Below are 19,003 nucleotides of genomic sequence, written 5' to 3'. Positions count from 1 at the left end.
ATAGTGGATGAAGCTGAGAATCAAATGAATGATTTGGAACATAAGGAATGAAAAAGCAACCAATCAGAATAACAAGAAGAGAAAAGAATCCAAAAAAGTGAAGATAGTTATAAGCAACCTCTGGGACAACTTCAAGAGGTCCAACATTCATGTTATAGGGGTGCCAGAAGGAGGAGAGAGAAAGAGCAAGAAAGTGGAAATCTATTTGAAAAAATAATGAAAGAACACTTCCCTATTTTGGTGAAGGAAATAGACATGCAAGTCCTGGAAACACTGAGACTCCCAATCAAGTTAGATCCAAAGAGGACCACACCAAGACACTTCATAATTAAAATGCCAGAGGTTAGAGATAAAGAGAGAATCTTGAAAGCAGCAAGAGAAAAGCAGTGAGTTACCTACAGGGGAGTTCCCATAAAACTGTCAGCTGATTTCTCAAAAGCAACTTTGCAGGCCAGAAGGGATTGGCAAGAAATATTCAAAGTCATGAAAAGCAGGGACCTATAGTCAAGATTGTTCTACATAGCAAAGCTATCATTTAGAATTGAAGGGCAGATAAAGAGCTTCCCAGACTAGAAAAAACTAAAGGAGTTCATCATCACCAAACCATTATATGAAATGTTAAACGGACTTAAGAAAAAGGAGATCAAAGCCATGAACAATAAAATGGCAAAAAATACATAACTCTCAACAATTGAATAAAAAACCCCCAAAACCTAAGCAAAGAAGAACACAGACAGAATCATGGATACAGAGAGTGTTCTGTTTTTATGGTTGCCAGAGGGGAGGTGGGGATGGGGGGATGGGTGAAGAAGTGAGGGGATTAAGAAGTACAAGCAGGTAGTTACAGAATAGCCATGGGGATGTAAAATACAGGATAGGAAATGGAGTAGCCAAAGAACTTATATGCATGACCCATGGACATGAACAATGGTGTGGGGATTGCTTGAGGGAGTGGTGGGTGCTGGGTGGCGGGGCTGCAAAGGGAGAAAAATCAGGAAAACTGTAATAGCATAATCATTAAAATATAATAAAAACCAAAAACTATTGCTTATTGTATATGAATGTTCTTTTTTAGAACATTTGTTACAGCTTAAATCTATTGACGATTTCTCCTCATTCTGCCTCCCTAGAATATGAAGCTATTTTAATAGGTTTGCATATATATTTATACAAATACATAGATTATTTTCACATAAAAAATAGACTGTATTTATCATTCTGCTTTTTTCATTCAACAATAGTTTTTAAAATATTGTTGCTGCCCAATACATTTAACATAGTCCCTCTAGTTTCAGTAGAGCATTCCATTGTTAAGAATATCCTGCAGAGGCAATCAGCTATTTTCCTGCTGATGGTCATTAAGGTCACTTCACCGAGAGCAACCTTTTATGTGTACTTTTATCTGTGTGCACATTTGCCAGCATTTATTTAGGGTCAATACAGAGAATGGGAACTGCTGGGTCACAGGAAAATAGAAATGAGGGTCTTGGCTGTGCTGTCTCCCTCTCTCTGGTCCTTGACGCCCTAAGGTGTGATTCCCTTTTCCATAGCTGGTCTGCTTAGCCTTGCTTCTTGTGTATGTTATTCATCTTTATTTATTATTTTTGGAGGTTAAGAGGGCAAGAGGAAAAGCTTGCTGTGTTATTTGCAAGCCAGCTTCTTGACTTCCCATGGTTCGAGTTACAATGTTTTGACTTTAGGATGGGGAGAAAGCAATATGCATTAAGTAGAAATCATACCTAGAATTTTAATCTTTTTCCAGGTAGTGACATTTAGTCTGAAACTCTTGTGTTTCTGGGCAGTAGCAGTGGGATGATTTTGCCCAACTGTAGGCTAGTGTAGGTGTGCTGAGCATGTTCAGAGTAGGTTGGGCTAAGCTGTGATGCTCAGTAGGTTAGGTGTATGAAATGCATTTTGAATTTACGGTTTATGGAAATGTAAGGTAACCTCCTTGAGTTGAGGAACATCTGTACATCAATCCAAATATGTCCTGTGGGTTTTATTTCCTTGGTTTGTTGTGGAGTAACAAAAAGATGTGTCAGATTTGCCATGGCATCCTTGCCTTAATGCTAAAGAAGGGTAGCAGGAGGGGCTGTTGGCATCCACCTCCAGGTAGGTGCTGTGGAAAGTAATTGGAGAGGCAGTAGGAAGAAGGGAGGGTGATGAGGTGTGTGGAGGAACAGGAGAGAACCTGTGGACAACAGGTTTTGAACTTGGCAGTGAACTTGAGATTTGCTCCTGTTCAGACATACTCACTGAAGCACCACGAAATAGTTGTTTGAGTGGGGGCATAGGCTTTAGAACTGGGTAGACAGATTTGGTTTGAATCTTGTTTTAGGCTTAGCTAAGTCAACCTGCTGTGTGTGAACCTGGGCTTTCTGAGAAGATCCTTGAGATTAGTCCTGAAGGGTGAGATTCCAGAGGACGGTGGATGTGAAAGGGTCACCCACAGTGTCTCACGCTCACTAGGCACTAATTGTTTATTCTCTCCTGTGTCCCAGTTACTGAGCTTGATGCTGAGACTAGAAAAGATGACTTAGAGTAGGTCTTGCTTTCAGAGCACTCAGGGACTAGAAACTGACATGCAAGTAAACAAGCATAAGCAACATGTTGAAGGAGCCTCAATGAGGCAGGAGAAACTGCTTGGAGTTTCCTCAGTAAGAGGCGCTGGAGGAATAAAAAAATACCATGACTGAATCTTCCCTTTCTCTGGAGCTTATACCATGCTACAACGAGTGGATATTACAGCATACCATTTTTGTTTTTATATCAAGTTTATGCCTAACAAATGATTTTTAATTGTTTTCTTCGTATTAATTTTAAGAATTACTTTTTTTTTTTGCAAAGGAGTGTGGCTCTGCACACTCCTTGTGAACTCGGTATTTTGACTTTGAAAGTCACTATACCTTTGTGAACTCAGTATTTCGACTTTGAAAATCACTGTATCTTTGTGAACTCGGTATTTTGACTTTGAAAATCACTGTATCTTTGTCAGTTATACCCCAATAAAGCTGGGGAAAAAAAGGGGAAAAAAATCACCCGCTGACCTCCCTGAAGGCGTCTGGTTGGTTCTCTGCAGTCCCACAGTGGATGCTGGGCCAGCACAAACAGCACAGTTCTGAATGGGTTTAGGGTTTTTAATTGTTCGATGTTAATATAATTTAAATATTTTATTTATTTATTTTTAGAGAGAGAGGAAGGGAAGGAGAAAGAGAGAGAGAAAAGTGTGGACGTGTGAGAGAAACATTAATCGATTGCTTCTTGGGACCACAACCCAGGTGTGTGCTCTGACTGGGAATCACCTGGTGACCTTTTGCTTTGCGGGACGATGCCGAACCGACTAAGCCATGCCAGCCAGGGCAGGATATTTTATATTTTACTGTTCAAAGTGTCATCTTCTGACCAGCAGCATCAGCATCACCTGGGAACTTTTTAGAAATGCAGAATCTTAGAATTGCAGACCCTACTCTGGACCTGCACTTAAGGATTCCCCAGTGATTCCTATGAACATGGAAATTTGGGAAGCGATGGCATGGGACAAGTCCAGGTAACTGGGCCTACATCTTTACAACCCCTCTTTGCAGCACTTCCTTCCCTACGTCCACCCCAGGAACTGCTGTCCCCTATCAAGACAGATTGGAACCCTAAAACAGTGCATGTGAAAAAGGCCCCACTATGGTGAATTGCTTGTGAACCCTGACAAAGAAGATACTAAAAAGGGCTCCTAGTGGCTAACTGGGCCCAAATTAAAAAAACAAAATAACAAAAAATGAAATAGAGCCTAGGAGCCATTTCTGGACAGGGGCCTCTCACACAAACTGCATGTCAGGGAGAAGCCTCACTGAACTGCCTGCCTATGCTATGTTTCTGCCATCTGAGTCAGCCCTTTTAAAGGAGTTCCAGAATCCTATTTTAGCCAACAGGACTGAGGCTTTCCCCATACAACTGGAGCTGCCCAACTATATCCCCATCAATATCTTCACTTGCCAGACTGGCTGGATTCTGACCAATCAGGCTAGTGCCTTTGGACCAATTAAACTGTGGGGATTTGGGTCCTTATTTGCATAAGGATGGACCAATCAAGGGACTGGGGCAAGGACTTGTGTGTGTGTAAGTCAACTTCATTTTGGGTCTTTAGAGGCATTTTCCCTTTCTACTGAAGACTGCGTTTCCCCAGCTGAGCTGCAACACTAAAGATACCTCACAGGAGTGGAGTGGAGCAGACCAGTTCAGGGCAAAGCAGACCACTAAGGAGCAGAGCAGAGCTGTCTTGGGAGGGGGGGGGGGGTGCTGCTGTATGACTAGTGAGCTGTTCACAGCCATGCTGAGTCACTATTGGGCTGTTTTGCACTAAATAAAGTTTCCTTCTTTACCACACTTAAATTGGGGATTGCTGTTGATATTATATTGCTGCTGCTGGCCATTGGCCGACAGTTTTTAGGGAGGCCTGTACTTTCAGCTCAGGAATCAGCACTTTCTTTGTTAAGTAAGTGAAAATAGATTAAAAAAAGGGAAGATGATGGTCCATATTTTGTTCACAATCTAAACAACTGTGGTTTTATGGTTGGAGATTCTCCTTAAGGCTTTAAAGTCTTTCTTAAAAGTAAGCTGTGTATACAACTCTCCTTTTCTTGGCTAGACAAAATGAAATGGGTGTTGAAAATTGGAGATGGATGAATGAGGTTTTTATACATCATCACTTGCTTTTACTCATCAGCTCTTGTTTTTGTTCTGTTCATTTCCTTTTGGAATCAGGCATTTTTAATAAAGAGAGGAATTTAAAAGGGGGTCAGGGAAACCAAAACACAGAAAGAAAAATTCTGCTAAGCTCTGTAGGTTTTCTCAGTTCTTTAAAGTGCCTGAAAAGTAATATTTTGTTGCAACTAAATCTAATTAATAGCTAGCTGGTACTCATCAAAATCTCATTTCTTTCAACCTTGAAGGCAGTTGGAAAAGATACACAGATCTGTGTATTATCACAGGAAACGAATTCTCTTTTTTTCTTAATCACTTAGAGCTTTATCAGCAATGTAAGCAGCAGATGGACAGCCGTGTTTAAAAAAAAACAACACATCTCATGGTTTTCACTGTGGCATGTAATGAATGTGTATTGATTGATAGGACCATGTTCAAAATATATATAATTTTGAAACCAGAGCCTAAACTGTAGTGGGCATGCTTCTTAACTGAGTATCCAGCCTGTTTCTGAGTATTTGGATGGAATCAGCAAGTCTTTGGAAGCCTGTTCTCTGCCCTGCAGGGATTCATCAGAATGCTGTGAACTGAATGGATTTAAACAAAAAGAGAGGATGAAAGTGCTCACCGAGGAGGAGGGCACGGGAGGATTACAGCTCAGGGGCCTGCACCTGTGCCTTTGCAGGGTGCAGCTCTGGGCTGCTAGTTACAAGGGCATTTCTTCCATTTTGGGCAGACCTAGTATGAGTTGACATGGTGGCCAATGTGCTGATAGGCTCAAGCAAATTAGGTCAGGCCTTCACTGTAGCTCTCAGACGTTGGGAGTCCTAGTAGAGGAGAAACACTGCTTATTTAGAGGACAAGAGCCACTTTCGAGGGCTGTCCCCAGTCCCCCTCCAAATCAATTATTTCTGTTGAAGCACACCCAGAACTTGATGATGTTTCGTGTTTGGTAGGTAGGGTGTTACTCAGTTGGGCAAGTATTTATTAAGTATCTACTTTGCACCAGGTCCTTGCTGCAGCAGTGAAGCCTCAGATCTGCTGTTTGGTTGCTCATGCCAGTGGAGCCAACAACATCCCTCAGCACTTTGCTTTGTATGTCTGTACTTATACTGTGGTAGTCATCTGGCAGCCCTGCTTTCAAGCCTGACTCTTATCAATAGGGCATGACAAAGAAATCTGCACTGTGTGTTTGGGGAAATGGTTTACAGGAAGAAACACGATGTTATGACAAAATTGGCCTGATCTGTGCAGAGCTAAGGCTGAGATTGACAGGGTATTGTTATAATTAATGCTTTTTTTTTTTTTTAAACCATTCCTAATCTGTTGTGGGAAAATGAAGGAGTTTTTCTTAATCTGGGTGAAAAGTGAGAAAGCCTGTCTGTTTACAGATGTTGTCGTTTAGTCAAAACACGCAGATGACAGTCTACGTTTTTTGCTTTCCATCTGGACATACTGCCTGTGGCTGAGCCGTGATAATCTCCCGCCTCCCTGGACAGAACTGAGCAAGACGTGGGTGTTTCCTTCGTGGCCCGGATATAGCAGCGTTGAGGTCAGCCACGGACCATTTGCTGCCACCGTATGTCCTGCTCACGTTTTAAGAAATTTATTAATCTTGCAGATGGACAGAAAGGTCGGATTATATCATGTTACTTAGCTGCTCAAAGAAGTTAATTGAAATAAACGTTTTGAAACTCTAAGTTGTCTTTTCTTGGAGCTGGGAATGTGTCCTCAAAATCTTGGTGCTCTCTGAGAAGTGTCAGTAATATCGCAGTTCTGGGAAAGGGACTAGATGCTAGAATTTGGGTAAAGGGGTATTTCTTATGGTTCCTTGAGGGGAAGGTGTAAGAGAATTTATTTTAAATTTGGAAGGCTTTGACCCTTCCACTAAATGAAATAATTAATGTTATATTCATAAGGTAGGAGGCAGAGTACCATTTATGTATACACAGCAGCTGTCAAACTCTGGGTGTTCCTGTGTCTGAGATTCCCATATGCCACTGGATTTGGGTCTTAGAGTCTTTATCATTTTTTCAGGTTTGGGTGCCTGGTTTGTGTAATGGGCAAGAAGTCTAGCTAATGTAAAAGATAGAAAACTTATATGTTGTGTTTCTTTAAACAAAGTTTGATGCAGCTATAGACTGACTTGTTAGCAGCATTTTACTATAATTTTTTTAACATTATGGGGCTATGAGAGATTTGTTTTCAAAAACGAAGGATAGATCAATCCATTCTGATCCCCTATGAATTTCAATAGACTGATATATAGAAAAGCTTCCTGACAAGGAATTACAAAGCACCTGCCCAGCGTGCTGGGCCTGACTGACAATACAAGTATGTTGGTATTGACTTCAGAGCTCTGGCCATTGCTCCATTGCTCCCTTTGCTTATTAAGAAATGCCAAAAAGAAGCCAGGTTTAAAATGTTAAAAATGGCGGATGAGGCCGATAACAGACAGATTCCTGGCTCCCCTTTGGCTGCAGACAGTAGTGCCGAGGTGTCTGGTAGGTACACAGGCCGTGTGACTATTCACAGCACATGTGTTCAGGGTGGCCTGTTCCCCCCAAGGCCAGTGGGAAGGAGGCAGAAAAGGAAAAAAAGACACCAGAGAGGATTCCATGCTCTGGGGTCCCCACGTGGCAACAGAGGAGCACAGGCCTATCCCTCCTCACTTTCCTCCCCCTCTGTGAAGTGAGCCTACTTTTTCCACGTCTTCCAGTGCAGACACCAGTTGCTCACAGGGTCTCAGACGCAGACGGAGGGGAGCAGATAGCAAGAGGTTGTGATGCTGATGCTATCTCCTTGGTGGATTGCTTGACTCTTTTATCAGTTGAAGGACACCCACCTGGTATTCCTTGCTTCCAGGGACAGTGTGATCTTCACCTTATCTGCTGTGGGGACCACAGTGAGCTGGAATGAGAGTGAGCGGGGACAGCTGGGCATGGTCACGATGGCCAACATGTTGGAGTGGATCTTGGAAGCTCGGGCTGCGGCCACATACACTGTGCTGCCCGTTGGGGTGGAGATGATCACATTGCTACATTGCTGTCGTGCACCGTGGTGATGAAATGCCAGCCCAGATAGTTGTCAACGTTGGATAGGTGTGAGGAGGAGCCTCTGTCTATCACCACCTTGTTCAAGAAATGGTACTACATGACCTGCTACCCAACCTCCTGTCCAGCTCTGTTCCTGATGCATGACCTCCTTCTAGACCTCCTTGTGCAGGTCTGTTACCACTGATCTCCTTCAGTACAGCTGTCGTCTTCCCTCTGAACATCTTCACCCTAACCTTCAGCGGGCTCTGAAGAACAAGAGTGTGTTCTCTGGTATCACTTGAATAACTTTAGACTAAAAGTTCTCAAAGTTGAAGTGGTCAAGAAGCATGGGGAGTCCAGGTAGAACTCCCTGACTGGAGGAGTGCTGCCCTGGACAAGCAGAGCCCAGTCTTTTCCAATCATGTGACAAAATCGATCTGATATGAAATGTCATCATAATTCTCTGAAGATGCAGAACTTCCTTTTCAGTGGTCCAAAGTTGTCACTCCTTATGGAGCCTTTTAGAACTTTCTTCACAAACACAATCTCATTTTTCTCCATCATGTGCACCTTGATGAGCTCCTTGAAGGGCTGGAACAGTCTGGCATCTGGATCTTCTTGATGACAAGAACACTCCTTGGGGAACTTAATTCTACATCAGCTGCTGGCTGGCAGGTGCTAGATGTGCATGATGGTCTGGGGGTTCTGCAACATACAAGCCTTTGGTCCAGAAGTGGTCACTGGGCAGTGCCCATGCAGCGAATAGGTTCTCCTGAACTCCTTGGTGCTTCCCCAGGGCTGATGAGACAGAGGCTGCTGTACTTGGCTCTCCTCGTTGGGGTGGCTGAGCCCCAGTCCGAGTCTGCTCAGTCTTTAACTCAAGTTGACTTTCTTTTGTTGCATTTCTGTAGTTGATAAACGAGGATGTAGATCAGAAAAACACTGATGCCGTTAGCTGCCACAGGGGCCTTCAGGGTCATCTCCTTACCCTACCTCCCTTGCTGCCACTCACAGTCACTAACCTGCACCCAGTGCCATGGCTACTCCCCCCACTCCCCATTGCCGCCAGGACCTTGGTGCTGGACTGCTGAGCAGCAATCAGCACCATTATATCCTTTAGGAAAACTTCAAAATTTTTAAATATTTTTGAAAAGAAAGCTTTTTTATTTTTCTGTTTAATATATACATACCCCACCTTCAAAGCAAAACCTATTTAGGAAAGAGGGCAATGAGGTTTGAAACAAATTTGAACACCATCAATTTGTATTTGGTTTCAGCAGTATGGAAAATAGATGCTTTTTAGATTAGTTTTCAGTAACTTTGACCAAGAGATATCTTCAATATTTGCTTTTCTTGAAAGGCTTAGATTAAGGCAGAAAAGAAAGTACATTTATGGTCAACTTCATATTCTCGAATCCCCTAAAATTAGTCTCAGATTTGTTTTTCCTTTGTATATGAAAACACTGAATATCCACATTTGGCTTAAAAATAAGTGGAACTTTATGTTTACATCAGGTTTCTTGTATGAGTATGGAACAATGTAGACAATCATCGCCCTGGTCTCTGACTTCATCTCCACACGATGTTCTCCCTCTGTGCACGTGTGTCTGGGTGCAGTTTTCCCCTTTCTTATAAGGATGTTAATTGTATTGCGTTAAGGTCAACCCTAATGACTTCATTTTTTTTTTTTAATCTTCACCCTAGGATATGTTTCTAATGATTTTAGAGAGGAAGGGGAAGATGGGGGGAGAGAGAAAGAGAGAGATAAACATTTGGTGTGAGAGAGGAAGACCCATTGGTTGCCTCCCGTACGTGCCCTGACTAGGTCTGTGCCGTGACCCAAGATGGAGCCCACAACTTTCAGTGTACAGGACGATGCTCCAACCAGCTGAGCCACTTGACCAGAGCTTCATCTTAACTAGTTATTTCTGTGTGACCCTATTTCTAATCAAGGTCACATTCTGAGGTAGTGGGGGTTGGGATATATGGTTTTGGGAGACACAATTCAATTCATAATAGATGGATAAAATGGCTGGTTTTGTGTTTGTAAAAACTCAAGAATAGTTTCAATTAAGCTTCAGATTCAAAATTAGTAAACATCTGTGTTTTACAGTATTTTTTCTAGCTGCTTTCACATATCTTGTGTTCCTTACCACAACAAACAAATAAATTCATGTTTGTGAAGGTTGTAGAGACTTGATAATAGAATAAAGTACAGTAAATTCTGTAGATAAGCAGGAACACTTTAGTCTTCTACTCAGTTTCTCCTTCCTTCCTTCCTCCCCCCTCCCTTCCTTTCTCCTCCCTCCCTTCCTCCCTTCCTTCCTTCTTTCCTTCCTTCCTTCCTTCCTTCCCCTGTTTTAAGGTTTTATTTATTCTTAGAGAGCAGGGAAGGGAGGGAAAAAGAGAGGGAGTCCCATTGTGACATTCTTTTGAGTTAATAAAACTATTGTAATAATCATAACCATGTTTTTTTATACAAGCAACTTAAACCTACTTTTGCCCACCTGCGTACAGTACAGTATCATTAACTATTGTTGCCTTGCTGCACGTTACATTTCCACCACTCATTTATTTCACAACTGTAAGTCTCTACCTTCTGATCCCCTTTACCCATTTTGCCTACCCCCCAACCCTCCACGTCTGGCAACCGACAGTCTGTTCTCTGTATCTATGAGCTTGGTTTTTCATTTTGTTTTGTTTTTAGATTCAATATATAAGTATGTCAGTTATACCTCAATTTTAAAAAGCATGTAGAAAATAAAAAATATTCCCATGCAAAAATACCCCAAAATCTTACTTTAAGTCTTAATATACAAAAAAGGACTTTTAAAAAGATCTCACTGAATCAGGATGGAGGCTTCCAGGCAACCTCCCGGCCCCCTTCCTTGCTTGTGTTCTCTTGCCCAGAGCACAGCTGGAAAAGACATTGAGAAATGTCTGCATGTGAGCGTGTTTGCCATTTGGTGAGAGGTTTTTTTCATGTAGAGGGAAATTGTAAAAAGTAAGAATGTTGTATCCTTTGGGTAATCTCAGGTTATTTGTGGGGTCAAGTCAGTGTTCATGGTTTATTCAACAAAAACTGAGGGTGATTTGTGAAAGATGTTGGGAGATTGAAAGATCAATGAGATACAGTCTCTTCCAGAAGAGTTTGGTCTCCATCCATCCATCCATCCCTCAAATTTATTGAGTGCCTACTGTTTGATATAGCCTGTTTAAGGTATTTGAAAAAGTACAAAACTAACAAATGGCATCTGCCTCTTTGGGGCTTGTGTTTTATTGTGTGTGTTGGGGTGGGGGCGGGGACTGATACTTTAGAAAGCTATGAGTGTCAGGAAGAAGGAAAGAAGGTTAAGGGAAATGGGGAGTTTGGTATGTATCACCTCTTTCAAAGACTTCATTTGGAAAAGTGGCCATTGGGTAAAGGTGTGAAGGAGGTAAAGTTTAGCATGTGTTATCAGGGGATGGAGGGGACAGACAGCTCACTCTCCTGCATAATCTCATTTGGACCCCACAGTAACCCTTAAGAGGAGGTACTGTTATCATCACCACTGAGCTCAGGCTAAACTTGTCCAGGATCAAATGTCTAGGCAATAATGGTAGAATCACGGCCTTTGGGTGTAAGATGTAGCTTGCTGATTGGACAAATGTTTCTCTGTGACCGTGTTTAATGGGAACCTTCAAGTTTCTGTTGCAGGCCCTCCTAGTCTTTGCTAGCCTGTACGGGCCAGAGGGGCTGAGGCTGTGTCTGTTTTGCTCACTGGGCTCTCCAGAGCACCTCAGTCATAGCTGTTGCTCATTATATCTATATTGATGGACCAAGAAGGTAAAATAGACATCTAGATAAGATGGCAGTGTGGAGTTGCTGAAGAATTTACATGTATGACTCATGGACATGAACAAAGGAGGAGGGATGCTGGAGGGGAGTGGAGAGTGCTGGGCGGAGGGGGCAAAGGGGGAAAAATTGGGACAACTGTAATAGCATAATCAATAAAAGATAAATGAAATAAATAAATGTAAAAAGAAAAGGATAAAATATGGTCTCCCCCCACCCTATAATTAGAGAGAGGATCAAATACCCAAGTTAGTACTGATAGACACCACACAGTTGAGAGAGGAAGGAATAAGACCAGCATCCTCACGGTACCAGTCAAGCATCAGCTTTGAGTTAGAATCGGGAAGCTCCCTGCAGCTGGGGCTTCAGGTAGCTGCCTCAAGTGCACAGCTTCTAATTTTGTCTGGGTCACACTAAATAGTCCATTGTTCATCAAGAAGAAAGGAAATTGATTTTAAATTACTCCTGTATTACTTAAAAACCAAAGTGCCACGAATGCTTTATGGGATCAGGGAGAAGATAGGCCCAGGGTTTTAGCTGCACTAAAACCTGCTTAATTAACCGGACACTGTCTATTACCATCTGACAGCCAGTGTGACCCCTCTTCTGTAGAGGGGCTCAGTTTTGAAGGCCACACTCCCAGGGCCACGAGGCCAGAGGGTTTCTGCTCTGCCCACCCTTTCTTGGGCCAGGGAGCTGCTTGTGCAGGCTTGTGAGACTGACTGTTAGATTTTGAGGAATTTTGTGAGCTGGTTATTTTATTTATTTGTTTAATTTTTATTTATTGATTTTTAGAGAAAGAGAGAGGGAGAAACATCGATTTGTTGTTCTACTGATTTTTGTGCACTCGTTGGTTGATTCTTGTGTGTGCTCTGACTGGGGATCAAACCCACAGCCTTGGTTTATTGGGACAATGCTCTAATCAACTGAGTCATCTGGCCAAGGACTGTGAACTGGTTATTAAACACAATCTTTTTAAGCAAAATTATGGAAATCTACAATTTAATTGTATTTAAGAAGTACAGTAGTAAATGCCCCAAATGCATCCCTTCCTAATTATTTTAATACATTTTACTGTTACCTATGCTCTTGAGCCTTTGTCTGCTCTATCTGTATGGTGGAAATGCTCTGCGATGATGGGCTGGGATGCAATGTGGCATATTGGTAGTTTGAGGTTAGCTGTGGTGGGGCTGTTTACTCCATGGTGATCAGCAAATGCTACAATTCGGCCCCCTCCCGGAGCTGGATGGTAAACATTTACAAATACATCACCGATTGGGGCAACCTTCATATCAGCTTGCTAGGACTGCCATGCAAAGTTTCACAAACTACCTGGTTTAAAACAACAGAGCTTTACTGTCTCATCGTTACAGAGTCTAGTCTGGAGTCTAGAAGTCCAAGATTAAGGTATTGGCAGAGTTGGTTCCTTTTTGGAGTCTCTGAGGGGGGATCCGTCCCTTGCCACTTCCTAGTTTCTGGCCTTGCTGTCGATCCTTGGCATCCTTGACTAGTAGATGCGTCACTGCAGTCTCTGCCTTCATCTTCACATGGTGTCTCTGTCCTCACAGGGCCATCTTTCTGTCTGTGAAGATGAGAAGGTGGAATTGTAGGTGAACTTTGTTCACTGGCCAGGATCATAGAGCTGGTAAAAGAGACGGTTAAGAGAGGCGTCCTGGTCTCTCTGGACCCAAAGACCCTTTTTGTTGGGCTCTACCACACTCTGTTCTTCAGCAAATCTTCCATTTGATAAATGGGCACATTGCATTCCTGATCCTTCTTGTTGGTTGAGGTGTTAATCAGGCATATATTTATTTTCTCATTCATTTAGTAAGTATTGAGAGAGCCCTGATGATGTGCCACGGACTATGTTAAGGGATGGTAGTTCAGAACTCAGAACTAGACCTAGGAAATACTGCATTCAATTTTCAGATGAAAGGGAGAGAAATCAACACAAACTAGCTCAAGCAGACAGAGGAGTTCACTGGTGTTACAATGCAAGGGTGTAGCGGGTTCAGTCGTGGCTAGATCAGGTCGACCTCGGATCACCTGCAGACGGGTATACGGATCTCTTCATTTCTAAGGAAAGAAACTCCTTGAGTCTGGATATTACGCTTTACTCTTAGTTATCAAGACCTGGGTCACATTCGGCTGGGCCAGTAACTGGACAGGCGTAGATAATGTCTGTACCACTGTCACTGATTTAGGAGTGAAATGCCCACCGTAGCCTCCTGGAAGGGCTTTCTTTTAGGAAAGATGAGTCTTTGCCAAGACCATTGGGCAGGTAAAATAACAGATACCCACTTTGGAACCTGGAGTGATAGGCACACCCTAAATGGATCATCGTGGTATAATTTCAAGGGTCTAGAATTGGAATTCATTACACCTGCTTCCCCAACACCATAGATGGTGGAACAGAAGTAGTGTGGGCAGCCATCTGTGAAATAAAAGCTTGGTGTATGTGGTGGACTCTGGTAGGTTTTTATTTTAGTGTAAATTCTCTGTCTTCTTGAAATGGGTCTCCTTTAAAGACTTATGAATATTGTCCTGAGAGAATGCCACATGAATTCAGAAGTCGGATCAAACTGTGTTCTTTGGGATTCATTAAAACTGAAATGCCTGGGGCCCAATGCTAGCCAGATGCATCAAACACTGCACTAAATCGGAGGCTACACCAAGCTGGATCTCTCTGATGCTCTCATTTGATAGGTTTTTTCTTTACCACGAAAAGGCAGCTCCACAGACTCTTTAACTCTCACGTGACTTTTGTGGGGGTCAAAGGCATCTGAGGATGTAGCTAGAAAATTTTGATTATTAACCTTCTGTTTCCCCCTCAGATTAAATTCTCTGAAAACGCCTAGAGGCGAACATTCCCTTGTTGGGTTTTTCCAGCTTGTGGGCCTACTTGTTCCAGCTGGTTTCTGTGATGACAGTACTGAGGTTGTAAACTAAAAGTCCTCTGTCTGGTCTCAGCAGCTGAAGGAAAGAAGTGAGGTAGGCAAGCCACGGGGAGTGGCCAGCCTGGAGCATTGTACACAATTTGCCTCTTCTCCAAGGCCAGCGCTATTTGGCTTGGGCTGATTGCTGCTCTGGGGGACCTAGAGTGAGTGTTAGATCATTCCAATATTTCAAGAGGAAGTAGATACCTTAAATTTCACCTAATTACTCCCAATTAAAATTTTTGTTAATGACTTCAGGTTTTACTACATCATGAGGGCTGAAGTAATTGTCTTTTGGCTTTTGTCCAGTTCTCATCTCTGGTCTGTATCTTGGCTCAGGTTGGAAGGCCTGTTGGGGATGCTGTTTGATGCCTTCACAGCATCCATCTCCTTCCGAATACAGCCTCAGTTTTACATTGGTGCCCACCCTCCTCTGTGAAGCCAAAAACCATCGCTTCAGGGTTGGTTTTATTTGATTTAAGTCCATTTTTAGTGAGTGGCTCAGGACTGGCCATGTGATCTGACTCTGTCCAATAGAATGAGAAGATGTGTGGGCTGGGCCCTCTCCAGAAAGCTGTGTCTTTTCTTGAAGCCAGGGAAGCTGTTGTCTTTGCTCTGGGTGCTGTTGGGATGTGCCACCCACCACTACTGTAGCTGTCATGCTGTCAGCCTGAGGATGAAGTCACATTTGAGGAGGGCCAGCCTGGAAGGGAAGGGAAGAATCTGGATTCCTGTTGATATTCTTGAGCTGCTGAATCAACCATTCCCAAAGCCTGTCCTTCCGTGGGACGTTCGTTTGTGTGAGATAATGCATTCTTTTCTGGTTGAGACAGTATGGTTAGGCCTCAGAAGCAGACTAGGCGAGATACCCCAGTCTATTTGTAGACCCCATGAACTATTGGAGATAAAGACGGCTTTCCCTGATGCCTGGCTGTCACTGATTTAGAGTTATGTGATGGAAGGACTTCTTTTGTCTTTACTCTGGTCTCTTGCTATTGGTCCTTTGGATGATTATCTTGGCTAATACTCCATTTTTCTGTTGAGAAGGATGAACTCCACGGGGAAGAGGAGTATCATCAATTACATCTACCTGGGGGTTCCGAGTGAGGACTGCCGTGTGTGGCCTGTGTTTGCCACCAATGGCTTGTGATCAGATTCAGCCTAATTATGGACTGAGGCCACTTGTCTCCGCAACAGTTTAGATATTAAGTCTATAATAATTAAACTACTAAAATATTTATGGAAATTACCCTTCAGGTTGATTAGCCTTCATTATGGAAAGAACCTCATCCTTCAGGGAAAGGCTGAATTGTGTTTGGTATAATCCAAAAAGTTTCAGGACCTTAGAAGTGTACAAAACAGAAAGGGGTCCCTGCCTGACCTTTGCTGTGAAGGCAAATCAGCTGGAAGCACCCCACCATCTCTAAATAGTCCAGGTGTTTCTTCTTCCTTACTTTTCAAATAAGAAATAACATTGCATTTAAAAATGTTTTCTTATTTCGGCCCATTTATGTAGGTTATTCTTCCCAACCTTTTTTCAGTTGTTAAAAATTAAAGACTGCCCTTTTCCTGTTAATAGCATGGATAAGCTTGATCATACACAATTACTTTTCAGATTTAAATGTTTTAATTTGATCTAGTGTGGAGAGGCAGTGTGGTGTGGGATAAGAAGTGTGGACTCTGATGCCACACTGCCTGAGTGTGAATCCCAGCTCTGCAACCTACTGGCAATGAGACTGTGGCAAATTGTTTGATTTCTTTGTGCCTCAATTTCCTCCTCTGTAAAATAAGAGTAGTTATTGTGCTGACCTTGTAGGGATGTGAGGATTAACGAGTCAATACACAAGCCCATTTAAAGTGCTCGGAACAGTGCTGGTGCGTGGTAAATGCTGTGTGTGTTCGCCACGAGCATCGTCATAATCATGGTAATAAAATACACAGTGCTCCTCCTGGCCGTGGCATCAGGCTCTGTTAAGAGGTTTTGAAAGACCTGAATCATTTGGTAGACATAGTGTCACTGTTTCTGAGATTATAAGTGATTTATTGCTGGGTGTAAAAAATTGTCCTGGGAGGTGAAGATGGGGAAGGAATGTCTATGGGGCAAGGATGCTGGGCTAAAGCCAGCTGCCTTCACAGCAGATGGATAAAAATGTTATATAGGGTGTTTGTCTAGATGGATTTGGCTATACTCAGGATGATAGTAAGTACAGGAACTGATTGTTACGTAAGAGCTCAACACCAAAGCATGTGGCATTTAACAAGACAAACATTCTCTGTTAAATGACTGTTCCTTTCAAAGGTAGGTGATTCTCTCATGTCATTCACTTAAATGTTACTTATTCTCTTACTCTCTCATTCTGTTTTTCTGAATGGCAAAAGCAGCATGAGTTTTTGAACAGGAGCCGAAATCATCTTTTAATAGTTAAAAGTATAGAGTTCAAGCCAATGGAACCTGGGCTTGAATTCTGAAGACACCATGTACTGCCATGACCTTGTAAGGACCTTAGACAACCTCTCCTGGACTCAGTCTCCTCATCTGGAAAGTGGGGATAACTATTCTCAGAACCTTTCTGTGCACATTAAATGGAATTATGTAGGTAAAGTAACCAGCAAAGGCCTTCCTCATCATTTTTTATTTTCATCTTTTTTTCTCCTTTATTTTTAACCACCATCTTGACTACCCATGTGACAAACTTGAAAGCTTTTTGGGGGACATTATGTACGTTGTCCCATTTCTGCTGAGTTTTCTGAGGAGGGAGCCTAAGGAAAAGGTAAAATTTTTCTCTCAGTAGTAACTACATTTTTCTAGTGGACTTCCAGTTTTTCTGAAATTTGTGGGTGAATTAAGCCAGGGATCGGCAGATTTTTTCTTATAAAGAGCCAGATAGTACAACTAGTTGGCTTTGCTGGTCTGTATTGCAATTGGACCTTCTCACTGTGGCTTGGAAGTGGCCAACAAATGGGTATGGCTGTATTCTAATGAGACTTCATTTACAGACACTGAAACTTGAATTGCATATACTTTTCATTTATTAAAAGATGTCTTTCTTCTTTTGATTTTTTTCCTAATCATTTAAAAGTGTAAAAACCATTTCTAACTTGAAGACCATATAAAAAGACCGCAGAATGGAGTTTGCCAACCCTGGCATTAAGGTTTTGATAACCCTTACCCTACGAATAATCTATGCAGCAGAGAAGGCTCTCATGTACAGAGCTTGTTTGGCCAATGTCTTGGGATCCAAACCATTTTCCGTGCAATTTGATCAGGTCCATACACTTTTCTTGGGCTCTTTCCAGTTAGAAATGTTAAAGCTGTGGGCCCAGGTCACTGCTGGGCATGACTTCCCTGATTGCTCCCTGAAAAGCTGTTAACTTCTCCAGAGATTTTGAAAGGAACCTCAGCTTTATGCAGCCTCCAGACTTACTTTGTTCCTTGGGTTTTTTCCTCCCTGCCTTCTCTGCATTAAAGGTGCATTAGTGTATTCTCAGTGCAACACTTTAGAGTTCTTGAAATGGGCAGAGAGCAGTTATACCCCATAATAGCAGGATAATCAATGGAAAGAGATAGATTACCAGGTTGTAAATCATGTGAGAGAATTTGATGATATTGGCTTTGGGGGATTGGGACCCTATTACCCTTGTTCTGAATTCTCTGGTCCTGGAATTAATTTTTTTTGTACTTGTGTCACTTGATGGAACAGACTCTGCAATGAGCGAGAGGATGACAAAGGACAGGTCAGCTGTGTCCCTCACACTCCCTCCAGTCCTCACTGTCCGTGCTCACCCTGTGTAATTTCAGACCTGTGAAGTGGAACGCCTTCTACAGCCACAGTCAGCACTGCAGAGTGAAATACACTTAGACTGTCAGAGAGCTGAAAGAACATTTATTCCATATTCAGAAGAGAAGAAAATCATACCTGTTAGACAACCTAGCATCATTCTTAGCAAATGCAGTTACTGGCAATAGAAAGCAGAGCATTTTTTTATTTTTCATTTTTAAGACAAATCATGCTTTTTACTTTCTAACAGTGCAGAGAGGTAAAATATGCTAATGACATGTTTTTATTTTGTTATTTTTTTTGAAGGCATAGATAGACCAGAGACATTTGGAACCTTTCATCTAGCAAATTCAGCTTCCCTTTAAGCAAAGCATCAGGATTGCTTCAATATCTAGGTATTAATGTTCCCATGTGGCTCAGTCAGCTCTTTGAAAATAAAATTCTCGGCACTGCTGTCACAATTAAAGCAAGACATGCTGAGGTAAAAGGGAATTTGTGTGTTTCTCAGATTAGAAAGATGTGTTGAGTCGAATGAGCACCCTCTCAAGGTTAAATTATCTATTTTACACCCTCCCAATTACAGTGCCAGGTGTAATGTTTGATGAGATTCAGGGAGAACAAATGACCTAATCGGTGGGAGAGATGTTCTCTTTGTATGGAGGAAAGCTATGAAATCAGAATGAACTGTGCGTGGTTGTTCATTATGAGAAAATGGTTACGTAA

General features: G+C 42.3%; 1 protein-coding gene and 1 pseudogene across 3 annotated transcripts in view; one reads left to right on the top strand and one right to left on the bottom strand.

Moving 5' to 3' along the window:
- PTPRG (protein tyrosine phosphatase receptor type G) overlaps positions 1-19,003 on the top strand; it is a 704,073-nt gene that overhangs the window by 29,076 nt on the left and 655,994 nt on the right. The gene's annotated exons all lie outside the window — the stretch shown is intronic.
- On the bottom strand, positions 7,393-8,838 carry LOC112301048 (NAD kinase pseudogene; annotated as a pseudogene).

Source organism: Desmodus rotundus, chromosome 8 (genome assembly GCF_022682495.2).
Source record: "Desmodus rotundus isolate HL8 chromosome 8, HLdesRot8A.1, whole genome shotgun sequence".
Lineage (NCBI taxonomy): Eukaryota > Metazoa > Chordata > Mammalia > Chiroptera > Phyllostomidae > Desmodus > Desmodus rotundus.
Note: the sequence above shows the minus strand (reverse complement) of the source record. Positions and strands in the feature narration are given on the sequence as shown.